The 26,582-nt window shown below is 41.6% G+C and overlaps 1 protein-coding gene and 1 long non-coding RNA gene across 8 annotated transcripts in view; both read right to left on the reverse strand.

Moving 5' to 3' along the window:
- The window catches only part of enox2 (ecto-NOX disulfide-thiol exchanger 2), a 186,065-nt gene extending 179,790 nt beyond the window's left edge, over window positions 1–6,275 (reverse strand). For all 7 annotated transcript variants that reach the window (XM_037078225.1, XM_037078223.1, XM_037078219.1 and 4 more), the window contains exon 1: window positions 6,099–6,275. The gene's annotated coding sequence lies outside the window, so the exon portion shown is untranslated. The remainder of the gene's footprint in view (window positions 1–6,098) is intronic.
- A 16,077-nt stretch (window positions 6,276–22,352) lies between these two features.
- LOC119008168 lies at window positions 22,353–26,364 on the reverse strand. Its single transcript, XR_005071349.1, has 3 exons — window positions 26,326–26,364; window positions 25,227–25,282; window positions 22,353–24,963 (listed from the first exon to the last, which is right to left on the reverse strand). It is a non-coding gene; the product is annotated as an uncharacterized LOC119008168 (long non-coding RNA).
- Between the last annotated feature and the right edge of the window lie 218 nt (window positions 26,365–26,582).

The following is a 26,582-nucleotide window of genomic DNA, read 5'->3' on the forward strand; positions in this document are numbered from 1 at the left end:
TTCCCTGCTGGAAAAACCAGCACAGACCAGAACCAAAACCAGCACCAAAACACAACATATGCTGGTCTTGCTGGTGACTGGTAATATTCACTGCCAGCTGATGATCACCCAGCTGAGTTAATTAGGCTGATGATGTCACAGGACTCCGCTGCTCGCACAATAAGCCCTTGTTATTGACCACATTCTGGGACGTCCCGCGTCTTATTTGGAAATTTGCCAGCAGCAGATAAAACCTTCCTCTTGTGGACTTCCCCATCCAAGTTACTTACCCCCAATCCAACATTAATATTTTCCTAATTATATATATCATTTGTGTGCTTACCGGAGACAATATCAAACAAAAGAGCTGCAACTAATAATAATAATAATATTCACTGTCAATGAGCCTGTTTCTTGGTATAAAACAGTGACAAAACATTGTAAAGACTAAGAATATGGCTTTGCACTGCTTTCTTTTTTCGACCGACAGACCAAACCGAACAAATGTTAGTTTATCGTCACAAGTGAGAAGATGGAAATGTAGAATATTTGTAACAATGTACTTAAAATTACCGCTTTGGTCACAAAAAACATGATCGATGGCAACAGAGCTGAAAAAAAAACTACTTCAGCTTCCACTCGCTGATTAATTGACCGATCATGTTGGCTCTAAAAACAACCCAACTGAGAATTCAGAATTTATTTTGACTGCTAACATCTCAGCTGTCCATCAAAAGCCTCCTCCAGTATTTCCTGTAGTATCTATGATCTCTGTGTGTAATCCTCTTCCGCATAAACATAATATTGAATTTAAATTGCAGGTTTTTCCGTAGCAGCACTTTAAAGCTGTGAAACACCTGCAAAATGTCAGTCTTGTTTATGATTGACGTGCACTATAAACACATTTTATGCTGCACAGCAGAACTGCGTGCTTTAATTACATTGCACTTTAGATCTTAGCCTATGTGCATCTAAATCTGCGCACCTCATTAATATTCCTAAACAAGCTTTCAGCTATTCTAATATTGCTCACTGATAATCAAGGACGTGACACACAGTTTTTCTATGTGGGCTCTGAAAGCAGACGGACTGCCCACCACTCGCAGCAATTTCAAGTCATGAAAATTTTGACCATATGGTGGAAAGTGGGTGTGCTGTTACAGTAATGCATTTCAATAAACTGAATCAGGATTGCAGAAGGAAAAAAAACAAAAACAAACATATATTTCTCCTCGTGTTCACAAAGACGGGACATTTAATGGGGAAGGATTATCTAAAACATATCATCAATAACACCATTGCTTGGAGTATGTGTGTACTGTCCGTCACAATATAAGTGAGATACTGTTTGGTGAAAAGGGCACGTCATGCACATAATTATTCCATGCAAGTGTTTGGCTCAATGTCAACCTAAATCAGCATAACTTGCCAAAGATTCTGAAGAGAGGCAGCCCTTTATCACAAAACACAGACATTAAGACAACTGATGTCAGTTATCATGTAAGTCTCATGCACACTGAAGCACCACTGTTAATCAGTTTTGACGGTATGAGATCATATTATGAACCGGCTATCTTAAATCTAAAGTTAAAAACTAACCTACAGTTGTCTGCAGGGAAATCTGTTGACTTCATGTGTAAAGTTAATGCATTTACACTCCAGCATTTTGTAACAATAACTCCAGTTCTCTTTTAAATATCAGGTGAAAGGCATCACTAAAAAGAAAATGTAGACAGCCATTCATGATGTAACTTTTGCAATTGTCATAAATAAACAGAACTTTTCTGACTGGTGTACTTTAACTGTAAGTAAACAAAGTCAGGTTTAATTATAGTCAGATTGTATGTTTCGCACTCTATCACAGGTAGAATAGGCATCACGTGAATTTAAATGTGAATCTAAAAGGTTTGACAATGAGAAAGGAAGCAGAATAAGAAAGGATGAAAACAGGAAATCACCATGTTTCACTGGGTTACTTAGTTCAGAGTTTTACAGGTGGAACTATCAGACTTTCATCGCACAACAGCAGTTCTGATACCTAAACTCAGAGTTTAAGATACAATATGTAACATTTCCCCATTAAAATGTCTAAAAACAATTAGACTTTTGTTATATATTCTTGTTGTGTACTCACACCTAGATAATTCTCTGTTGATTCATAATAAACTGAATGTCTTTCGGTTTTGTATTTTCAGACAAGACAAGCAAATCAAGGCTTTAGTAATATTGTGATGGGCAATCTATTATTTTAGGCTAAATGATTGAATAAAAGATTGATAGCTACTATTATAATTAGTTGCAGCCCTCTTAATAATTGTGGATCAGCCACATCTGTCCAATGATTGAGTCACGTAATAAGGCCAATGATTTTGATAAACAAAAAGTGAATTGCTAATGTTAGCGCCTCGCTTCATCCTCAGCCAACTGGCTAACTTTCCAGTCGCCACCAAATCGGCACTAATTAATTACTCAGCACTGCAACACTGATCCAAAAGATCGGATCAGTACGTCTCAGTGGAACGAGTTCGGACGACATTAGCCGCGGCCACATCAGCATCCCCTCATCATATTTCTTACTCTCTGTGGTGTCTATAAATCATCGCCAACCATTTCCCCAGCTGATCAAAACAAAGCATCGGAGCATAATGACTTCATCCTGCGGCCACAATCATGACTGAATGACATCATGAAATGTAACAGTAGGCCTCCTGTTACACAAGTAGAATCCCCTCAGCACACACAGCTTCGGGGTCCATATGTCTCTGTCCTGTGGCTTCAATAAGTCAGGAACACATCCATCAACAGAGCAGTGGATCAGGTAACCCTGGCATGGGTGCATTTCTTATTTGTGCAAAGCAAGGTCACGGACCCACATAGATGCTGGATCAATCAGACAGATTAATGAGGCGCTACCTGCTGACATGACGAATATTGACACCGCTATTACATCTTGGTCCCGCAGTCCTCAACGCTGCTTAAATAAATCAGGTCCAAGTAGAAGGAGGCAGGTAAACTCCTGAACCTAATCCTTCACATGATAAACAGAACACAAGAGGCTTCAGTACAATGAAAATGGGGCCTTTCCTGGCAGCGCTGAACTCCCGAACATCATTCTGGAAGCTGTGGCTGCAAAGTTACTGCTTAATGTTCATTCAGTGACGAAAAAAGCTACGATAACCTACTTAACATTTTCTTTAAATAGCTTGCTTTTGTCATGACTTACCCACAGTAATATGAGCGAGAGAAAAAGCAGCAAATACTCACTTTTGAGAAGCTGAATTCTGAAATAAAGTTTAATACATTCAATACAACTGGAAGATTAGATTAGATCAATGCTGACAAGATGCAATTTTAGTTGCAGTCTTACACCAATTTTGCTTGAAAAATGACTCCATCAATACTCAAATTGGTTTGACAATTCATTCCCTGTTGATTTCAGCACATCGGGGCACAGTTAATGTTTTAGCGAGTCTACACAGGATCACGGGAAACACAACAGATTACAAAAAACTGAATTTAACATCATTATATTGGCCCACAGCTCTGCGGCAGATGGCTCAAACGTCAGTTTTCCTGCCCAGATTTGGTTGTATTTCTGACAACAGGGCCTCAGAGTGGGCTGAGAACAAATGGCATCCTCCATTTTTAATCAACAGGAGGATTAACCTTTGCTATCAGCAGTTCCTCTCCGAGCAAAATGCGGCGTCAAGATTTAGGATTATACCTGGGATGACACGGTTTAGCTCATTATTGGACTTAGATCCTCACACCTGTATGACACCCCATATATCACTGGCGTTAGGTTACCATTAATGACTCAGTAATCCTTCAAATCTCCCCAAAGAAATGCACCTCTTCATGAGCCTTTCTGGAAATTAATGTATTTGCAGAGGTGTCTTCAGTAATGATCCTTCATATTTTTAGAGACGAGCTCTCCCCTGCCGTGCCCTCATCAAAGCTGGTCTTCTGAACATTTAGGTCAGCACCACGATTACGAGTCTTATTATTTCACTCATACAGCGCTCACGTAACTGTCATACCACACAGAGCAAAACCGCTTCTCAAGTTTGAATCTCAATTAATCACCGGCTAACTCGTCTTTATTCATCTGCAACTTTGAACACAATGCTGATTATCCAAGTGCCTTAAGGCGCTGAAAGAAACAACAGAAGTGTTGACAACATGGGTCACTTATCGAACAAACATGCCAATTATTCTCTTCTTCTCTCTTTTTGTCTGACTTGAATCATTGGTAAATTAATATCCTTGGGCTTTAGGCTGCTGGATGAACAAAACAAACCTGACGACATCACCTCAGGCTCTATGAACAGGCTGAGCATCTTCTAACTATTTTCAGGTTCTGTTGAATAGATAATCAGGAATTTGATCTACAATGAAAATATCCATTCCTTCCAACACGACCTAATGAGTGTTATTATTTATATATTCAAACTGCACCACACTGATTATTAAGAGCGATGGCCTGAAAATAGTGCAATTCAACCAGACTTTCATTTCAGGAGATAATCCACTCTACTTCCATGTACAACAAGGATTGAAGTCTCAGTGGTGTTACAGATTAGGACCAGGTCGCCAGAACAAGACAATAACATCACGACAATTCATGTTACAGCTTTGAAAGTAGACAAAAGTGTTAGAAACTCTGGCTCCATGTGCATTTTCAGTTATCATCACATGTTGATAGACTGTTACCTGTGATGTCAGATGGTATTGATGTCGGGACATTGAGTAAGACCAGAGCGGTGACTGCAGACAGAGGTTGTGTTCAATATTGCACACCGACATACTGCCTTCTACACACTCAATCAGCATATACGACATACTGCCTACTTAACAGATGTTTAAGTATTTTGTTACCAGCAGACCGTTCACACTGAAGTAAACACAGTCAATACATCGTTCCTGCACCACACAACTGTATCGATCACATCCCGTCGCCTCCATATAGGGCTGCAACTGTTGATTAAAGTCAATTAATTGATTGATATTGATACAGATGTTTGTGAAAATGCTAATCATTAGCCTTGATTAGCAAGTCCAAGAACTGGTCTAGTTCTACTCTAAAGGTCCTGAAAACATTCAGTGCTGTAACCAGATATGAGCCCTAAGTCCTCTTAATTAAATGTCTTTTATAGCTCCAGATGAAGCTGCATGTAGCCTCGAGTGATGTCACCCACGGCAACGTTGGATTGTGGGTAATGTAGGCTTCATGTTTGGAAAGGAAGACGACTAAGTGGAATAAAACAGGCGATATTTCTGGTTCTGCTGTTTCAAATCAGATCATTTGTTTTCAAATCTTCCATAATGAGAGCTTTTCAAAAGCCTGGTGCCAGCATTACCCACAATGCAACTTGGCTGGAGGCAATTTATCAGATGACATGCAGCTACAAAAGGCTTTATACTTTTTCTTTCACATGTGGAATAGTTCTCCCCAAGACACCTTTAATTGGTGTGAAGTTACCCTTTAAGTGAACTCTGCAAACTTTGCCTGGATGACTCAAGCCTGATGCTCTTGTAAATTATAGCGTATTTTACGTTACAAACGTTTCGATACGAGACAATTCGTGCAAGCTGTTCCCTATGCTTATACTAACTTTTTGAACACTGATCGAAATCACAAAAAAAAAAACAAAAAAACAAGTTTGGACCGATACCGGACCGAGTCTCTCGTCCTATTCTCGACTTCAACAGCAACAAACCTTCAGAGAAGGACCAACCAGCAATGGATAAAGTTTAGAGAGAATAATCAGCACATTAACGGGGAAAGTTTCTCTGCAGATGCCCGATGACGATACAAAACTATCATAGTTATTGTTCTCTATCATAAAAGCAGCAGTTGGATTAATAACTTGTAAATCAGCTAACTGACTGTTCCATATTCGGACAAAAAGTACAAATGTGCACCTACACAACACTTCAAATGACACTTAACTAAGCGCTTTATATGTTTGTAAACACGTGTCACAACCCTTTATAATAACTATATAATAATGCACGTCCCGCTGCAGCCTCAGTGACAGAAGCTAACGCTAACGGCTGCTGTCGGAAGTTAGCCGCGTAAAGTGAAACGGAAAACAGAAGCGGAAGTATAAAAGTACCTGGACGTGTGCTTAGTCCTCCTTCATGTCCGCCAAACCGCTGAAAAGTCGTCCTATAACTCGCTAAGAAACTTGTAAGGTGCTTTCTGCTCTCCGTGTCGAGCAGGTAACCAGGAAAGCCTCCCTGGTTAGCAACGGGACCTGTCAAACAATGGCGGAGCCAAGTACGGCAAGCGAGAGGCCGACACGTGCTTTTTGTTGACGTTTTTTTTTTTAAACCAAAAGGCGAAGCGATCAGGACGGTTTCGATTTGGTTCTGATCGTCAACATGGTGTAAAAGCAAAAACAATACACAAAAAATGCAATAAAATGAATAGTTCAAATAATAGAAGATTGAGAATAAAAGAAGTAAAAACAAGCAATTAAAATAATGATTTAAAAGATTTAAAATATTGCATGAAAAACTTAATTTAATAGTTTGTAAAATATAATATAAGAAAAATAACAATTAAAAAACAGCATCATCAAAAGTTTTAGTTTTGTTTGAGGAACAGCTGAAAGAGAAAAGCCAGAGGATCTGTAGGGGCCGTCCTGCATCATAAAGAGCATTCGTGTGATGTAGTCTGGTAACAAATAAACAAATACAAGAATAATCACTGAGCATTTCTCCTTTATTATGTAAAACTAGTGATGAATTATTGGACTATTTAGTGACGTGAGGAGCAGTTTTCAAATAAAAGACTTTATGAGGCCTTTGGAAGCCCATTTCCATCCATTATAGAGATGTGTACATTTGTGTATACAACATTTATGTTATTATTCCCATGGGAAGTCATAATTATGATAAGAAAAGGTAAAATTATGAGAAAGAAATGTAAAAATATGAGATAAATCTTACTTTTAATTTCGTAATTTTGACTTTTTAAAATCTTTTTCCCTGAATGTCAGGACCCGTGTGGGGGGTGCAAGATGATTCCGAGGAGTCACCAGATATTGTCTTTTATAAATTAATAGCAGTGATGAAAGAAGTATTCAGAAGTGCTAATATAATATTTAGTGACTTATAGAATAGTTTCCGTAATAACATTTCACACATTTCAACACATTTTAAGAAAGATTCTTTGTGTTTTGACTACATTTACAATCTTTTCATGCATTCTTAGCAAGCTTATCTTAAAAATATACATATTTAATAGTTTTTTGTTTTTGTATGTAAAATCTTAAGATGCAGGTAACGTCAGCTGTTCTTAATCTGTCACCATGTAGTCGAGTCTGTAACAACTCAAAGTGTCTCACATTCCTAAAGGATTCAAACTGATGACATCAGTTCAAGGATGCTTGTTTGTGCTGCCTGTTTTACTCCTGACAGTTTGAGCTCTCGGCCATTAGTGCGTGAATTCAGAGGTCTGACAATGTTCAGATTGATAGAGTCCAAATTTTATTTCACATGGAAAGACAGCCGGTGGTGTATTTTTTTTTTATTAATTATACAAAAAAAATATATAATTGGAACCTCCTGGAGTTGGCGGCTCACATCATTCTTTTAAGTTTTAACTGAAGCCGTTTTTAAAGACCCAAAAGACTCATTTCTGTCCATCTGCTGTATCCATCAGAACTCGTTATCCTCTTTTTACAGTTGTCATTATTCTTCTCCACTTATTTAATGGGGGGTTTTTTTCTTCTCCAAATTCCAATTCAAATTAATACGAGGCTATTATGCAGAGGGGTTTGATAAAAGTTGCATGAGACGTCTTTTCAGGAGTTTTTCACTGAAAATTTCCAAGAGAAAAAAAATTACTTCAGAATAAATTCAGCATCTTTCATTTCCAAACATCTATACAACTCTGCATTTGCTCAAAGTGAACCTAAATGTGCTGTAAGTGGAAGGCAACAGAATACATGTTCTCAAGTGCTGTACTTAAGTATAATTTTGAGCAACTTCAGATAAGTATTTTCATTTTATACGATTTTATAGAACCAGTTGACGCTTTCATGTACAACTACTTCTGGGTGCATCATGCGCTACTTTTCTGCGAAAACCACAGACAGTTTTAAAGAAAAAAAACGCTTGACAAAGGTTCAGAAAAACATCATGGTTTTCTTAATAAATACATGTTTTGGTTGAAGTGATGCAAGGTCTGTTTTTAAAAAAAAACAACTGGTTTTGTTGCCACAGACGGAGCTGGAAACTGTCCCAAGGTCTCCATAAAAATATCCAGTTGTAGAACGCTTAAAATGTTGAAACACGGACTTGAACTGCGGTCAACGATTTGGCAGTAAGTCAACCAGCTGGTTAAGATTTTACATCGAAAAATACAAAAATACTCTTGAAGATTAATCCGACGCTTCTCAACCTTTTTCGGAGAGCCTGTCCTTATCATAAAAATGACCATGTACTTTTAAAATGAAAGCAGCTTATTAAGATCAATATTAAAGTTTGTTCTTAGGCGGCACAAAGAGAGAAAAGAGAGGGAAGTCAAATAGGGAGGAAGTTTGGGGGATGGACAGTCGGATCAAACAGACACACTGTTCATGCCCGGTAGGAAATCAAAACCTAGTTGGGAGTTATTTTAGCCCGTTAAGCCCATTCGGAGCCCAGCTGGGTTATTCCGAGAGAACCTATGGTAACATATAAGTGAAATATAATATAGTTTGGAACCTGCTAAATATTAAGCACAGATGGTGCCAAAATTTTTCCAAAATGAGCCAAACTGGCACATTTGTAGATTCTGCCTGAGTGCTCGGTACTAAAACCTCTCTCACTTTGTTCTGCTTCACTTTATTAGCATAAAAGTTGGCGGAGGTCACGTTCAGATGTTTTGCTGTGGTTTGCGGGAGAGTTGGAGCTGCAGCTGCATTATTCCTCTGAGATATTCAGTCTAAAATTGTATTCTTTTCATGCTGTGTGCCAACTTGAGACCCAGTGACATGAATACTTACACACCGGATCAAACATTTCAAGCGTTCCCTTTATTATGATACCTTGACTTTTCAAATAGAGATAAAATAGAGGCCAGTTCTTCCAAGTTAACTTACTAATTACAGAGTTAAAGATGTAAATAAACCACAATTTCTTTCTAAATGTGACTGAGATGTTTTGTTGCCATTATTAATACTGCATCAGTCACAGGAGTGTCTGATAACTACACAGGGTTTTATGTGTATTGAAGTTTTCGTTTATTTTTAGGTATATTTATTTGGTTCCTCTGCTTTAGCAAAGAATTTTAATATTTTCTCCAGCACAGAGGAGTGATGACAACTTTTCTCTCTAAGCCGCCTGGAATTAAAAAGCCGAACTCTGAACGTTTGGGTTGTTCCTCTGTTCTTGACATGTTTATCCAGACTCCTCATTCTTCATTTTGTTCCCGTGGCACCTTCCTCTCGGGATTTGCAGGGGCTTAGTTTGTCTGCGTCCTAATCTCCCAACAACTAAAATAACCCAACGCTGATTCTCACCACTAAAAAGTACACACTTTTTAGGAGACACAGTAAACAAAACATGCCATTGATTTAACCATTGAAAAGCAAGAGAATAATTGATATCTCGAGCCTTTAATATCACTTTTTTGTCCTCTTAATAAGCAAACTGATTTCATTTTGTGTGTAACTGGACTTTTTCTTGCACTTGCACACCATGCCATCTCCAACTCTGTGGCTTATTGTTGCCGTTCTGGTGGCTAAGCTCTTGCGGAGATGCTGGGGCATGAACAAAGCCGGTGATATCTAGTGAATTCTCATTACAAGGGGATTATCATATGTGCCAGCCTGCATTCCACTCCCACATCATTAAGTGTTTTTGGACCATTTACAGCCAATTACACCATTGCTAATGCTTTTTCTTCTTCTCCTTTTTGTTTTTTCTTTCTTTGCGCCCACCCTCCCGATAATATCTGACATGTGGTGACAACTCAGCAGGCATTTATCTTCCGTGGTTTGTTTGCGCCGGATCGACTACCTGGAGATCGCTGTTTGCTCGTGTTAGCAGACGTCTCGTTTCTGCTGTGTGACTAAACATCGGCGCCTAATACAGCAACTCCGCGCCAGATAAACTGCAGCTGGGAGGGGAGAAAGCTGGTACAGTCTAAATACTGATCTGAGAGATCTATTAATGCTTAATGAGCCATTAATATTCCCGAATGAGCAATAATCCCAGTTAACATGACTCTCCCAGCTGGAGGGTGTACCGTTACCTGGTTCACAGCAGGTTGCTTCAATTAGACGCCTTCTGCACAGCTTCAGCTGCACAGCACAGGCCTCCAGTTGTATGATGTGGATCTAATGTATAGAATACATGCAGATTTCTCAGTGTGTCAATCTGGCTACATTAAAATATCAGATACCAGGGGAAAACTTTGCCTTCATGATTAACTGTGAATTACACGAGTTTGGCAGACAGCAATTCTTTGTCATCTACCATTTTGTTATAGAGCGCCTGGTTATGGTTGAAGTGTGTGCTAATAAAGAGACACATGTTGTTTAAGGCAGGTTGTTTCTCCAACCTTAAAGATCAAGCTCACCTGAAAATGAATATTCACTCTCATGCTGATCAAAAGTCAAGTCGTTTCTTGATCTCTGCAGGAAATTGGTGTAACATATAACTGAAGTTAATGGGGAGTTGTTTTAAAACATTCAAAAATAACCCTCCCAAAATTATAAAATGGCTCCGTACAGCTCATCCGGCGTAATCCAAGTCTCCAGAAGCACCAAGATCCAAAACTGATTTGAAAAGACGTCATTTACGCCATTTTTTCAGCCCATAAATCTTCACTGCAGCTGCTAAGCTAGTAGCATTAGCACGCATCATGTTTGAAGTCGGTGCACGAGCTCGACTGCATGTCGAGGGTGCAATCATTGTCTTTTCAGATCAGCCTGGGATCTCTAAGGCTCGTGGGGACTGAGCTGTATGGAGCCATGTTTTTTTGCTTCAGTAATTCAGTGCAAAATCTCAGTGAAATATGTTCTAATGTGAACATTAGATCTCAAACTAGACAGTGAAAACATTTGAATATTTCCCTTTTCTTCCGCTCATCCAGAGTTGGGTCACGATGGCAGCAGGCTAAGCAGAGTATTTCAGACGCCCTTCTGACGAGAAATGATTTCCAGCTCCTCCTGGGGAATCTTGAGGCGTTCCCAGGCCAGACGAGCTACATAATCCCTCCAGTGAGTTCTGGGTCACCCTGGGGGTCGACGCCTAGTTGGTCGTACCTTGAAAATCTCAGAAGAGAGGCGCCCAGGAGGCGTTCAAATCAAATGCCGACCCGCCCACCTCAGCGGCTCTACACTGAGCTCCCTCAAGATGTTTATCGCTCTCTCTGAGGCTGAGCCCAGCCGCCCTACGGAGGAAATGCATTTTGATCTCTCTGTCTTTTGGTCGCTGCCTACTCATGACTACAGGTGAGGGTTGGAACGTAGACCAAATAGTCCAGGGCGGTCGGGCCCCTGCAATCCTAATGACGCTGGACCAAACAGCATTATCTCACGTGACGTTTTCCCGTCACTTGTAAACAAGAGAGAGAAAATTAAACTCTTGCTTTGAGCAGGAGTTGTGCTGCTGTTGATCGTCTCATGCCTATGCCGACTCCTGTCTTCCTCGTCTGGTTCACCAGTGTTAAAATATCTCATTAGTTTGCAGACATGTGAGAAGAGTTAGGACGAGCAGGAACAAGCTGAGTGGTTTTGGGCGAGGTGTCTATGACGGGGATGGGCGAGATGATTTGTTGCACAGAAAAACGTAGGAACTAACTTTTTAAAATAGTTTTCTAGTTCAGTTAGTCGTCTTTCTCTGCCTCTCTCCCCCTTTTGGTTTATCTTTAGTTCACGCTCTCTTTTAGTCACGCAAAATTAACTTCTATCCCTCCTTTGTGCAAACTTGAGCTGCGCCGTAGCTTTGCACACTAAGCCACCCCGGAAATGTAAATATGTGTTGAAATACGTACAGCGCCTTTGTTTCCTAAGAAGACACATTTTAAAAGGATATTCTCAGTGATTCCAGCGGGGCCTGAATGGTAATACTTCTGCCTCAGCATGGCGAAAATGAAAGTGGAAGGAAACTGTTTACCCACACCGTAGGAATACTTTTTAAAGGACGCTGATTTGGGCTAATGATGGACAGGCTGCTTTCAAACATTCGTTAAAAAGATTTTCAGCCACGGGGGCTTTGATGGTAAAACATCCCGGCAGAGACGTGAAGAAAAAGAGATTAGCTCCACAATATAAGTTGCTGTTGACCAGAGAAAACATGTCGTTTCTCATCAGCGGCGTATGTGAGAGCATTCAATATCAGCCCTCCTGCAGGCATCCAATCTCCTTCCAAGCTGCTGTCTGCGGTCCCCTCCGCCAGTCTGTTCAGCTTTTCTCATTAGATTTCCCACCCTTATGCATCCCAAGTATTTTTTGAAGTGCATAGTGTGTGGAATGATGCAATGCATTCAAGTGTCAAGCCTGCACAAATCTCATCATGTCCAGGGTGATTCACATATGGAAAGTTCGGTATCCTAGCAACAGCCAATAAAGAGGCGGCTCTGATTGGGCATCGCCCGTGGCCATCATAACTTAAGAGTCAACAGGGCCGTCTCTGTATGAACTGATGAGAAGTGTTTACACGCAATCAGAGGTTGTTTTAATCATTCTCGCCTGCTTGTGGTAAAAACCCGGGGAACAATGGGTTTACTTGTTCTGAACGAGAACTGAAGTGCTGGTAATCCCACCCCACCCTTCCTTCCCTAACGGTTGGTTTTTACATGAGCGCACACAAAATGGACCCAATCAGGTGTTTGAGCCGGGTAGGTGATTGCTGAATTAAACCATACCGACTGTCTTTCACACTGGAGGGTCACGTTCAGGGATAGGGTTTTTTGGCGTTCGCCGCTGCGCCTGATTGTGCCTTGATTGCCGGGTGTTCAGGGTGAGAGCGATTTCATGGCCAATGTTAAGTCCTCTGTGGATTTATCACACTCTCCAGACACTGAACCAAGAAAAACCTCTCTCAGCCTGAGACACACATGCAGCAGAATCCTCCATCCGACACTTAATTCATGTTGAGAAAATAACTTTTACAGGGAAATGTCATAAAGAAGTTTGTCAAGGTGAGAGACAGAGAGTGTATTTTGTGATGCTGGCTCTGAATTGTCTGCAGTTTGTTTTGTTTTTTTTTAGCTTGAAGCTGCACCTTCTTTCTTTTTAGACAAAATAGAAAATTAAACTTGTCTTCTCAGCTTTACTTAAGCGTGTCCCCCGACGTCTCTCTGAAACTCTCCAGGCTCGACTGTGTTTACCTGAATTAAATGCCGGACAGGAAGTAACTGCCAAACAAAATTTAAAAAGTTCAACTTCTTAAAAAAAACAAAAAAAAAGGCAGGAAATTGAGCGGCCGTGAAAATGTTTGACTCTACAATTAAATCTCTTCCACCTCTCGTCCCTCCGGTGTTCTCAGAAAAGAAAAAAAAGCCACCACAGACCAGCTGGCTCTGTCAACATGTGCTTTGTGGATTTCACACTAAAGTGAATTTCAACTCTTTTTTTTTTTTAAATGTTAGTTCTCGTCGTCTGTCGGAGCTGCCAGTGCACCAGAGGCGGGACTCAATGCTCTCCAAACTGTCGTATGAAATGTCGTCTGAATGTCTGTGAAAATTAAATCATCTTGGTTTTTATCAAACGCACTTATCATGTAAGGTTTAGCGCTCCATGCTAGCCATCCTAGCAGTGGAGACGTTGGGAAAGCTGTCTCTCTATAAGACACTGATGTTCGCTATCTGTTAAACCATGTTTTAAAAGTTTTGTACGTAACGTATTTTATGGATTGTTGCAATGAAACCTCTGATGAACAACTGACTCTCTCCTTTGTTTCAGTAACTTAACTCGTGCTTTCAGTGTGAGCGGGTGTCGATGTACAGAAAAATGCAAAACCTAACAGACGTGAAGATGCATCGAGTGTCTTAATCCGAGTGTCACTTCTCATCACGTATTTGTTTTTCGAGGCCGCGGCACTTCAAAAGCAGCAACCATGAAACGAAATCCAGCGCAGTGAGAAATAATGTGCCTTTAAAAACACGAGGTTCTTCCAGCTGCACTGTAGTATTACAGTATAACTAGCTTACTTCCTTCCAGATGAAATTTGAATCAGTACTTTGAAGAACAAAAGAAAAACACGAGGCTATGTAAAGCCGGTTTGTTAAGCTCGGCCTCTATCAAAGAGAATTATTTAAGACTATAACATGAAAGTCCACACTCGTCTTTTCTTTTTACGTTCTCACACATTCGGCTCTCAGCGGAATCGCACGTTCTGCTCTGCCCTTTACAAATCTGACACAGCGGAAGAAAAGCGGCCGTTCCGCTGGAGCGATGTGAGACCGCAGAGCGGTAATTTGCCACCCTGGACGGGCTGATTTTCAAGTGACCAGACACATTATCAGCATCGCTTGTAATTCGGCTTATTGTGTAATTGGGCGATTACACACTCTATCAAGACGGATAAACATTTCTCTTTGCGTTTGTTATGCATGAAGTGTGCTTCGTTTTAGCCAAGTAATCCCAATAATTGAAGACCACAAAGGCTGGAAATGATTCGGGGGCTCATTTGTTTGGTTTGTTTGTGGAATATAAACAATTATTTGTAGTGATTTGTGTAACGTGAGGCCACATCGCTTTAGATAAAGTAGCAGGAAGACGACACAACAGCAGAGAGCTCGCTGCTGCAGAGGGAGAAAAAAAAAAAAGATTCTCATGACACTTTGGATGTGATATTCAATTGTTCACATTGTGGGCTGGTTTTACTGTGCTGAAGGTACTTGTTAGTTTTTTTTTCCATCTGATAACCACTAGAGGCTTATATGAATATGTTTAAATAGAAACTCCTGTAACAATTTTCCCTCGCACACACCTAACATCTCTGCTATGTATAGAAACTGATTAAATCTGCAGTCTGGTGCCGGGAAGCCGGTGAAAAGGGATTATTAGAAGTGCTACGTACACATCATGCAAGATGTAAATGATCCAGACAGACAGACAGACAGACACATACAGTATCATTGTATAAAAAATTAGAGATAAGAGAAACTCTGTTGCATAAAAGTCCCAGAACACAGAATTATAAATGCGACTGGGTCCTTAAGCAGTGTGACAAATTGTGGATAATGTGCTGATGCTAAGCTTGGGAATATAAGAATCTGAGAGCAGAGAGCTTTTCAAGATGGAACTTCCCCAAATGCCTGGGAGATAAGTCTTTGATGAGGACACCAAAGCCGAGAGCTCGCACCTAGACAAAAACATGACAGATCATTACCTATGCAGCCCCCGCATTTATCTGCAAGTAGGCTCATGATGAGGTGAATTCCACCCACACCGCGTCGACTTTGAAGAGATTCGCCGTAATACTAGTTTATTACGCCTTAAGTTGGTGAAATACTGGGTTGTCGCACTGAATCTGGCACCACAGTAACATGTTTTCTCACACGTAATCTGAAATCTCGGGGCACAGAGAGAGAGATTTAGTCTTTGCGGCTGCTGTTTTGATCAGAAAAAAAGATGAGACATTATTCACAAGACAGAGACGTCTTGAAAAATCTCCCTGAAGGCGGCGACGGATGAAGCAGCAATACAACACTGTGAAAATACAGCACTCTGTTTCAAGTAGTCATGCATCCTAAATCACACTTGTGTGTAGAGTAAGATTGTCAGCCAAATGTCGACGCACTAAGAATCTAAAGTCAAAGTAAAGTTCGCCCCCCTCCCCCGTGACCGATGCACCATTCCTCTGATTTTTTTATTTCTGCGATTCTGCCGGATCTGAGACGGAGACACAGAGAAAAGGACGAGGCACGGTGTGAAATTCGAAAAAGGAAAAGATCTAAACTGAAAGGCTTGGAAAAAAAAAGAAAAAAAAAAGGGTCAGACCAGAGTAAACAAACAAATCCAAGCAGGGATCGAGTCCAAAAATCTAAGAATACAAACTGGACAGGAATGAACACACAAAACACAAAGGAAAGAGGGAAGCACACAGACAGTATATCGCTTTGTTGCTCCACGATCATCTTCGCAACTGAGTCCATATTCAGACGCAGTTCAGTCAGTTACAAGACTCTCATCCAGGAGACTGCAGGTCAAATCCTCCACTGGATGTTTCTGACGAGGGACCACAGCAGCTTCAACAACACAAACGGATGTCTGTACGCCTCTAAAATTTCCCAAATAAATGATTTATAAAGCATCTCGTTGTTTATTAACAGACAAATGGTTACTATACATTTTAGGAACCAACCAACAAAACAGCAGCTAGTGGAGTAAAAAAAAAATAAAATAAAAACACTATATTTCTCTTGAAAAGTACCACAAAATGGAAATACTCAAACCTACTTCCCACCGCCGCTCGCAGGGAAAGAATTCCCAAACTAACCATAAAATGAGACAAACAAAAGACTGAGCAGGCGATTACAGGATATAACACTTTTCTGCTGTCACCAGAAGCAGAACCTGTTGTTCCTCCGCTCTTATCTGTCTCCACAGCACGAAGCTCCGCAGCGACACCTGATAACGCGGAACAAAGGTGTTAATTTACATCATTCATCACCAGAGTTTCCTTACAATTTCACACGCGTCGCAGTTCATTTTTAACACTTTCAGAGAGCCTGGAGCCGCCACCCCGGGCCCGCGGGCGACAATCCGACGATGAATAACTGTCACCGGAAAAAAAAAATCAAGCGCTGGGAGGACGTGTCTGCAAACCAACAGCTCCGCTCATGAATCACGATGAGAGATGTGTTCACGGGACAAATCAGATTAGCGCTCCTCGCTGTATCGGAGGACAAAAACATATTGGTAAACTCATTTTCTGGCATCCTCAGAGCACAAATATTTCTTTGTCTCTTCACAGCATTGTTTCGTAATTGTGAATTCATAACTTTTCTTGCTCGCTGTAGTGCAGCTGGTTTTGTTTTCACGCTGTCCGTCCGTCTCCCCGCGGACAGATTCTCGTCTGCGCGTCGGATACAAACGCGCGATAATGCCGGCAGAGAACCTGACAGGTGTGTGGAGAGAAAAAAATCCTGATGAGAAAACACACTGGGAGAAGACATGAAATCATGTTTGTTTACAAGAAAACTCCACTGGACAGCTGTTACATCGGGGGGAAAGATTGTTGTCTCAGATTATTCTAGAGACTCCGGCTTCAAGCGGGAGACGTTGAGTGTTTACTCACCGCTTCTGTTACTAAATAAATTACACCCAACGTCAATCAGAAGCAGGTTTTGATTTGTCGTCCTGTTAAAGGACCTTGGAAAGTTACAGGCCAATGTCGTAACATCTATCTATACTGTGAATGATTGGACTCCTGCATGGTTGGTGACCGCAGGACGTTGATGCAGCGGTCGTGTCCAAATCTGTCACGTCAGCGGGCTCTGCTTCATTAATCTGCCTGATTGATCCTGCATATGTGGTTTCCATGACCTTGCGTCTTCGCCACATGAGACCTGCATCCATGTCACTGTCACATGATCCACCTGGTGAAGGACTGAACGTGTTTAGTAGGTTCACAGTTCTCTAAATAGAGTTTCATCCGTCCTCTGAACACGACATCTTGAAGTGGATCCTTCTGCCAGAAATAACGTGCGTTTGCTTTTTTTTTTTTTTTATCAAACTGCCGGAAAGAAAAAAACTCCGGCGCAGCTGATAACTCGTCTTTTCCTTCCTTCAAAGCAATTACAAAAATCACTCTCTCCGCAAAACCAGAATCTAAGCCAACACTGTAAAACCGAATAAACAATCTAATCTTACAATCATTGCCTCTGGATTACAGATAAACCCCTCTCTCATTTATTAAGCCGAATGATCGCACTGCTGCTACACACCAATAAATGGAGGAACAAGTAAAGTCAGCATCATCGTACCTTCATTATTCCTTCTTACGGAGCAGGTTTGTACGTGGATTATTGGAGTACGGAGAGTGAAGATGGTCTGATGTGGTATGGGCTTCTTACCTGAACACGTTGTGCTGATTGCGTAACTTCTTCTCCGTACAGATGTAGCTGCTGTGCTTTGCATTATTCTGCCGTCTGTGCAGAGGCTGCGGTGGAGCATCAGCAAAGTGGATTGTTGTCCGTAGTGCTGCTCCTCCTAGAAATCAATGCCGGTTACTTATGTGTGATGGAGAGGCTTTTAAGCATTCACAAGTTGTTTGTGCAGTTCTGTGGATTTGAGTGTATTAGCAGACGGACGTGATGCATTGGACTTTGTGGAATAAGACGCAGTGACAGAACTCCTCAAACATCCAGTTCACATCGAACCACAAGAGGAAAGTTGCATAACTGTAACTTGGAGACAAAGATGAGAGGATTTACAATTTACACTCTCACATCTGCACGACGAGTATTACCAGTGGGTGATTTGCCATGACCCTTGTTAGCAGTCTGAAATCAGTAGGACTCATATCTGAGACCGTGACGATTATTAAAAGGACAGAGGAACTAAAATGTTTCATATGGCACTGAATCATAACATATGTTAGAAATAATGATGTCCGGGACACTTGCTTCAAGAAATCTTCTCTAACTGGACCTTTATTTTTTTTTCTCTCTCTCTGCCTCCTGCCGTTCCTTCAGTTCCATCTTGGAAAATTTACGTGAATGCCGAAGTCAGAAAAACTCGGAAAGTCTGAGAAAAACAAGTTACCAAGTTGAGTTACTGAAAAATGGCAAACAAGCAGATTGATGGTGAGAAACTTCTACCACTTTGTCTTTGTCTCCTGTCCTTTATCACTCAAACACTGGAAACAGCTGTCAGCGTGTTGTCCAAACCTTCTGAGTGATAAAATGCAAAACTTTTTCGTCTCACATTCTGACATGAAGCACTTGAACATGCCAAAGTCTGAAGGAAGACTCGATTGAGAACAGCTAGCTTGGCTCGGTCTAACCAACACCTCTAAAACCCAATAACCAACATGTCATATCTTGTTTCTTTCATTCAAACAAACTCTAAATCATGACACGGCACTTTGTGGCTCTACAGGCGAGTCATGTGTGGGACTATTTCTCGGCAAGGTGCAGCGATTTCCGGAAATCTCTTCTGATGACATCCAAGCCAAGAAATACTTTGGCACCTACATACAATTCATCTATTTTTTATTTATTTATTTTTTTGGTATGGATTAAGCGAACAAAGCATTGTATGTTAATGAGAGAGCTTCTGTTTCCGTCAGAGAGAACCAGACTGGCTGTTTCCAGTTTGAATGCTGAGCTACGACAACTGGCTGCAGGCTGTAGCTTCATATTTAGCGTGTGGCGTTAGAGTGGTTTCAATTAGTCCCGAAATGACAAACTATTCCTGGTTAAACAGCCGATTTGGCTTCTTCAACAGCGTGTGAGGTAGTAAAGTGGACATTACACAGAAGCATCACAGGCGTCTTGGAGCTGTGTTTGCACTGAGGATAACAAGAAGGGGATCTGAGGTGGTTCAGACACCTGGTTAGGATGCCCCCCCCCCCCCCAACCCCCGACCCCCGGAGAACCTGCCTTTGGACGCGTTTCAAGCACAAATTAATAGGAGGAGACCAGCCAAGAAGGAGACCAGGGGCTGACCGGGGCACGCTGGAGGGCTTACATCTCTGTTTGAGCCCCCTCCTCCCCGGGGAGATGTGGAGGGAGCTTGGTGGGCCGCTGTGCTCTCCGCAGCCTGAAAGAGGATAATGAGCTGAAGATGGATGAATCGCATTTGAAGCCAACGGAACGGTTGCTTGTGAGGTGCAGGTGAGCGAGGGTCCTGAGGTAAAATATGTGTATTCTGAGCCAAATAACAGGAACACAGTACCATCCGACACACGTCACAGTACCTGCTGACCCTGAAACCTCTCAACATGGGGGGATTTAGAAAAGGGAGAGCAGGGGTTTGGGAGTTTCAGAGACTTTCCTGCATCCTGGTTTTTAAAGAATGGAAACAACAAAACAATGAGAACACTTCAACTGCTTTAAATTCCATTCTCAGACAGTTTCGGCAAAACCACAGCTGAGTTAAACCTTTACATTTTTGTAGAATTTATATGAATCTGTCGTCACAACACTGTGCTCATGGTCTGCTAAGGCTCAGGCATAAAAGCCACTTGGTTAGGCTCAGAAAAGCATCATGGCTCGGCCTGAAATACCTGCTTTGGCCGCCGCGCTCACAGATGGAGACGGTCTGGTTTTTAATGAAAAACAGCTGATTTTGGCCGCCACAAAAACTGCTGGAAATGCCTCCACGGCTCGTTACAATAACACCAGGCTTTAAAATCAAGTCGCCCCCCCTCACATGTGTGGCATTTGGCTTATAAGCAAATAACGTGAACGTGATATGCCACGTTTGGTACAAATGTCAACTTTGGACGCAGAAATGTTAACTGCTAACATTACATCCAGGCGAGCGGGCTGAAGCGAGGCACAACAGAACTGTAGATTATACACTGTCCACCACCAGAAACAGGCTTTTATAACTAAAAGGGGAAAATCCAGAGGAAAAAAAAACAGTTGTTTATGTTTTTAAAGTCTGAGTAATTTCCTGAGTAATTTTTTTACTCAGAGTGAATTGAATAGTCTCAAAATAGTAATGAAGCCAAATGCTCTGCGATGGTTTTGCCTCACCGGTGTGTCTTTTTGGACAAGAATGAGACAAATTTATTTTATCAGTCTTGGGTTAAACAGAAAACACTCATTATTAGGTATAACTCACTGCTGATTTCAGTCTTTTCATGGGATTTGAAGACAGAAAAATATAGAATCTTCTGTCTTCTTCTGTCGTCACTCACTTGTGTCATGTTTATTGTGGCTGATAAAATCTGGCTTTGTGTCGACGATGTGATGTTTTTATTTGCGGATCGTTCTCAAATTTCTTTGGACGAAACACCTCAACCTGTAACGGTGCAGTTTGTTTCTAACGGTGTGTGTTTTCTGTGTGTTGTCCACGTCTTAGTCGATGTTATTGATCTAGCTTATTTTCATAGTGCCTATTTCTATATTTTGCTGCCTGCTCTTTTGTTTTTTTTTTTGTTGCAGCGGGGCTGGGTTCAGAGATTTGTCAAAGCTGACCTCAGAAGAGCAACGTTTCCATCGCCGCAGGCTGTATACACAAAACTCAGCCCCGCAGACAGCATCTGAAAGGCAGAGACATTAGTCCCATTTATTACCCATCCTGGCCAAAATTGTTTTTGTCCTTCACAGTGAGGGTTCGGCTGCATTTCCAATTACCAAAAGACACCGTGTTGGATCCTCAAGGGCATGGGCAAGATGAGAAAAGATGTAGATGTGAGGAGGTTCCGTTCCATTCAATCAATACACTTTTTATAGGCTGCGCTTGTCTGTCAGAGGAGCAGCGGTATCTTTATCCTCGGCAGAACATCACTGACGCAGGCTGAATCATGACACGGTTCGTGTGGATCAGAGCGGAGGCACTTTGTTTCATCGCTGAAACGCGCTCGCGGATTCTCAGCACAAGTTTCCATTTCTGTAACTTCAAAATCCTGTTTGATTCTCTGACCTCTCCGCCCTATTTCAGTTTGAAAGCGCAATATACTGGTCTGTGACAGCCACTCAGCCCTATTAATGTACCGCAGCAGTGAGGGATGAAACCTGGCGTAGGAGATACGAGCACCGCACTCTAATTGGTATCCCACTGGTTATTATGGATGCCTTTTGATTGGGTGACGGCACGTTGACTGACTAATTGCCTGGAAGGTAGAGCTCTGAACCTGGTGAGCCGGACAACGGACCCCGTGAGTCCAGGTAAATGCTTGTGAAAAGACTTGTGGCAGCAGAAATATGAAAGTCATACAGTAGTTTGGAAGTTCTCCACTGAAATAAGACTGAATAGAAATTATGCAGAAGCAGAATAAGCAGTTTTTCCACTCACCATAACACAGTCGACCGAGGGGTTTTTAAAAGTCTGTCACAGTGAGCCCTCCCCTCCGACAACACTGAGAGAACTGCACCCATATCTTTCTTTTTTCCTGTTTAGGGCTCGAGTTGGTTCTTTTTATCCCTTCATACATTTTTTGGGACATATTGGTACCATTAAATGTATGCCGAATTTCAAGTTGTTAGCTCTTTTTTACAGTCTACACAAGAATGTGCGGACAACTATCACCGGATTACTTTGCTGTTGAGGTAAATTTAAAAATGAGACAATTCTAAGGCAAGTTCTGCAGAAACAAGGAGCGTCTCTCTCTGGGATTTCTGAACAGATTCTTGGACACAAGGCGAGTGATCTGAGGAGTTTCCACCTTGAATATTTTATTACATGATTTCAGTGTTAAAACAGTGTTATACCACACAAATTGATGAACAGATCCTCGAGGGCAGACGTTACATATCGCACGTTTAACGATCTTGTTTTATTCTCTTCGTTTTTAGAGTCAGGAAGGTAGATTTTTCAGTGTTTGGCATCGAGCACAACATGAATTACGTAATCTGACATCACCGACATTTTGTCAAGGCAGGATAAGGAGGTGACAGGATAATGAGCACGCCGCAGTGTGAGTGGAATCTCATCCAACCTTCGATGAAAACATGTTTGACACGATAACAAGACACCTTTAACTCGACGAACACCTGCTCCTTTCACCATATCCTGGGGTTTTTTGTTCCATGGCTGTCGAATGCAAACCAGGAAAACATAACGAATCCATACAGTTTGTCTCGTTCTCGTCGTGTGCCATGTAATTACGGCAAGCCAAGTGCGACTGAATTTCAGCCAGTTGCAGCAGAGTTTCCACGCAGGATGAAATTCAGTCCGTTTCTCGTCTTCTCTCTCTCTCCACCTTTTTTTTTTTTCTATTTCCTCTCCTATTTTCTCACACTGCGCTGTTTTGAATTGAACGTCTCCACCTTATCTCCTGATACCAGCAATGCTGCCACTATTGATTTTGGACGTCTGTGTTTACAGCTTGTTTGGCTTGATTGTCCACTCTCTCATTACCCAGAATGCCTGTGTGAGCAGGAAGCCTGAACCTCAGAATCTGGTTTTATCATTGTTCCTGAATGTATCGACATTATTTTTGCGTGATAAGTTCTTGATCTTATTTTCAATCTGTGTGTAAAAAAACAGCTCACAGTCTGCGTAGTGACATCCTTCATAACCGTAGAAGTCGCTCGCTGAATCTGCACTGTTTTCTTTTCGCGTTAATTTGAAGTAATTCCGTTTCCAGTAAACACAGAAGGGAAAATAGGCCATTTCACAGCTGGAAGAAACTCCTTCTCGTACTCTCGCTGCGTCTCCTTGATTTTGGCGTTCTCATTCTTTCCCAGCAGGCCCGGGGCACTTTTCTTGTTTGGGCGACTGTCTCCATGACCTGTCAAATCCATCCAACGCTTGACTTGGAGTTTTGTTTCTTTCTGAGTAAACACGACAGCTTCTCTCCTGTCTCAGCGAGCTAAACGTGGAACCTGATAGGACAGTTAAATAATGACACCCACGATGAAGGTAAAGACGTGCTGGACCGACATCCTGTCCTCTTTCTTTCCACCCAGATAAAAAAGGATTGAACGGGTTTCCATGTGCGGGAGGACAACATATAACTTCTCACAGTCAAATAAAGAGATTTTCTCCACCACCGTACAGTTCCCCTCCTCTGTAGCTCGTAGGGGGACCAGAGTGTGAAGATGTGACTGTGTTGCTCTTCAAGCATGTAAATATCTGAGACGAATCCTTTTAAAAACAGAGAACAGATCAATCTGAGGACAGTCCTGTGCAGCTTATACCTGCTGTGACTGTGAATGTGAAAGTTTAGAGACAAACATTTCGTGTCAAAAAGCTTAAAAAAGAGCTCCAGCAAAGAGCAACTTTTAAAGTTTGGTTCTAAATCTTGATTTCAGGGTGACTTTATCTGTATTTTGTTTCTGTTTTTTCTCCGGAGGGAAAAGGGAAAAGTCGGCAGCTTTGATTGCTTCTACAAAACAGCACTTCACACAGAACGACATTATAAAAACTGAAAACCGCTCAAAAGGTTTTCTTTGTGCTGCGTTCTCTTTTTGGTTTGTTTTTGTATGCTGCATTTAAAAAAAACAACAACAACAAAAAACACTTTCTTTTCAGTCAAAAATGGGAAACCTGGACACAAACCTGGTCACCTTCATTCTATATCCGGCCTGAAAGAGGCCGACTAAAAACTGATTCATTCATTTGTTTCATTTCTGCATCAATCAGCACAATGCCAGCGTATTGCCATCGACTCGATTCATGTTCGATTAAAAAAAGGACGTTGTTGTGGTTCAAGCCAAAATTGCTCGCTGGGTTATAATTTAGATTTTATTTCCATTTATGTGGAAACACGAGGCTGCAAACAGGGCTGACCGTGTTGGAGTAGTGTGCACGTGTGCTGGCTTTCCTCTTGTGTAAGAAATATGTAATTGTACTGATGAATTATTAATCTTGGGTCACTTCTTTGTACTATAACATACTAATAATAGACTGATCCTACTATTTGTCTATGAAGATGGACCTCACAGCTTCCTCTTCAGTGCAAAAGGTAAATCCAAGGTATCATGAATGCGGGAATCTGTGCAGTAGTCAGGGGGCGGGACGCCCGCCTGCTGTATCACAGTAACCTTTTCCTTTGTTCCCACTCCCACAGGAGAACTGACCCACACCTTCGCACAGTGAACGGGCAGAACATTGTCTATTTAAGATCATTGTGGTGGGAATCGTTTGAAACACGCTTGAGGACGGTCCAGAGGGACCGACGCTTCAGCAAAATGAATAAATTGTGGCGGTGAGTGAGAGCAGAGAGCGGGATCTTTTCTTTTTTTTTAAGGTTTTCAAAGCATTCGAGTCAGTCGGCTGTGCGAATATCTTTCTTTGATTAAAGCATCATTATGTAACTGTTTCACCTCAAAGCTTCAGAATCACCTTGCTGGTGCAGCGTCTCTCTCTGTCTCAGCCACTCCGCCTCCTGTCACCTGTTTCTGCACTGTAACTTCAGTGATGGAGGGAGAATCATGTTAACTTCAAGACACAAGTTTTCAGGACATGACATTGTGGTGACATGACGTGAAGAGTTTTGTACGTATATTATGTCTAACAGATCGTTACAGACCTGGGATCTGTGTTATAGACAGCAGGGTCGCACTCAGAAGCTGCCAATTTTCTAAATAGTGTTGCTTTAAATGCTCTTCTTATAAAATGCATTTTTGCTATCTGTCATCTATAAATCTGGTGTGACTTGGCATTAGACATTACCTGCATCAGTATGACTTTAAGGAGTGCAGTACAGAGTCAACGTGGTTGCAGAGAACCTGGAAAAAAAACAAATGAAATCAGGTTCCTGGAATGAAAATGTGTGTTTCAAAATGTCCACAAGTACCGAAGATGTAATAACAACTGTTTAATTTGAAGAAACAACAGTGTTGTTGTATGTTGAATAGATATCTACAGAAGTTAGCATGCTAACCAGCTACCCCTGCCTGGAAACCTCTTTCTCCCAGTGGTCCTGCCAGCTGCACGGCTAACTGAGCTAACAGGCTAACAGTAGCTACAGCCACGGATGTATACAAGGAATACAGTTAGCAGCAGTTAGCGGTTACTCTGATGGTATGCTGCCCCTTTATGAATTAAAGGAGGATGATATTTGATAACAAGTCTGCTGACATCACGTTAACTTCAATGTTGCCACATTGGATCGACGTCACATTCAAGCAAGTTGAAGAAGAGAATCACAGTCAGTCGAAAGAAGCTGCTGAGGGAACAAGTCGATTTTAGCTCAGTCTTTGAGGAAAAGAAGATTTCTTTCAAAGATTATGACACAGCGTTGCAGTTTGTTCACTGTCAGAACTTTAAAGTGCTACTTCTCCCTATTTTTAGATACGTATTATTTTAACGTTGCCTGTTTGAATTAATTGCGCAATTAGTTGAAAAGAGGTGAGATGAGAACAGTATTACCGAGGGGGCTTGAATTTGACTCATCTTGACTCACCAGGTTCCGATTTCAGTTTAGATTTCTTCCCACCTGTTTTCGGTTCCTCAATAATGCAGACCACGTTAATAATGAATCACACGCACTCTAACGAAGCCCTCCATTTTCTGACTCGAAACGTCTGGAGGACGCAGTCCAAACGAGCTGCTCGCCGTCGTCTGAGGTTCGGGATGACGACGGAGGACAGCTGAGCCTCGTACCGGCAAAAAAAAACCCTTCAGTGTTAATATCAGAGCGTCCCGCATGGTCGGACCACGGTTAATTAATGTGGCTGTGCAGATGATGTTCGACGGAGGTGTGAGCCAACTGGGTCCGGTTGTCATGAAAACGGGTAGTGACAAAATATTCGCTGTTAAAGTAACTCACAGTTCTTGTCGGAGCAAAGGCCGGCACTTTATCGCCTCGATGGAATCTGTTGCCGGTCTTCCTGTGTACATGCGTTATCATGGCAAAAAATACAGACATCAAGATTTCAGATGTGGTATTAATAAAAAAGATAAAACAAGTTGAAAAAGATATCACAAGAGGACACAACAGAGCACGAAGCAATGGGCTGAAATATTCCCTTTAACAGCGCAGCTATAAAAATAGTGGAGGGGATTTTAAAAGATAAAGCCGACTGC

Source organism: Acanthopagrus latus, chromosome 18 (assembly GCF_904848185.1).
Source record: "Acanthopagrus latus isolate v.2019 chromosome 18, fAcaLat1.1, whole genome shotgun sequence".
NCBI classification, from domain to species: domain Eukaryota; kingdom Metazoa; phylum Chordata; class Actinopteri; order Spariformes; family Sparidae; genus Acanthopagrus; species Acanthopagrus latus.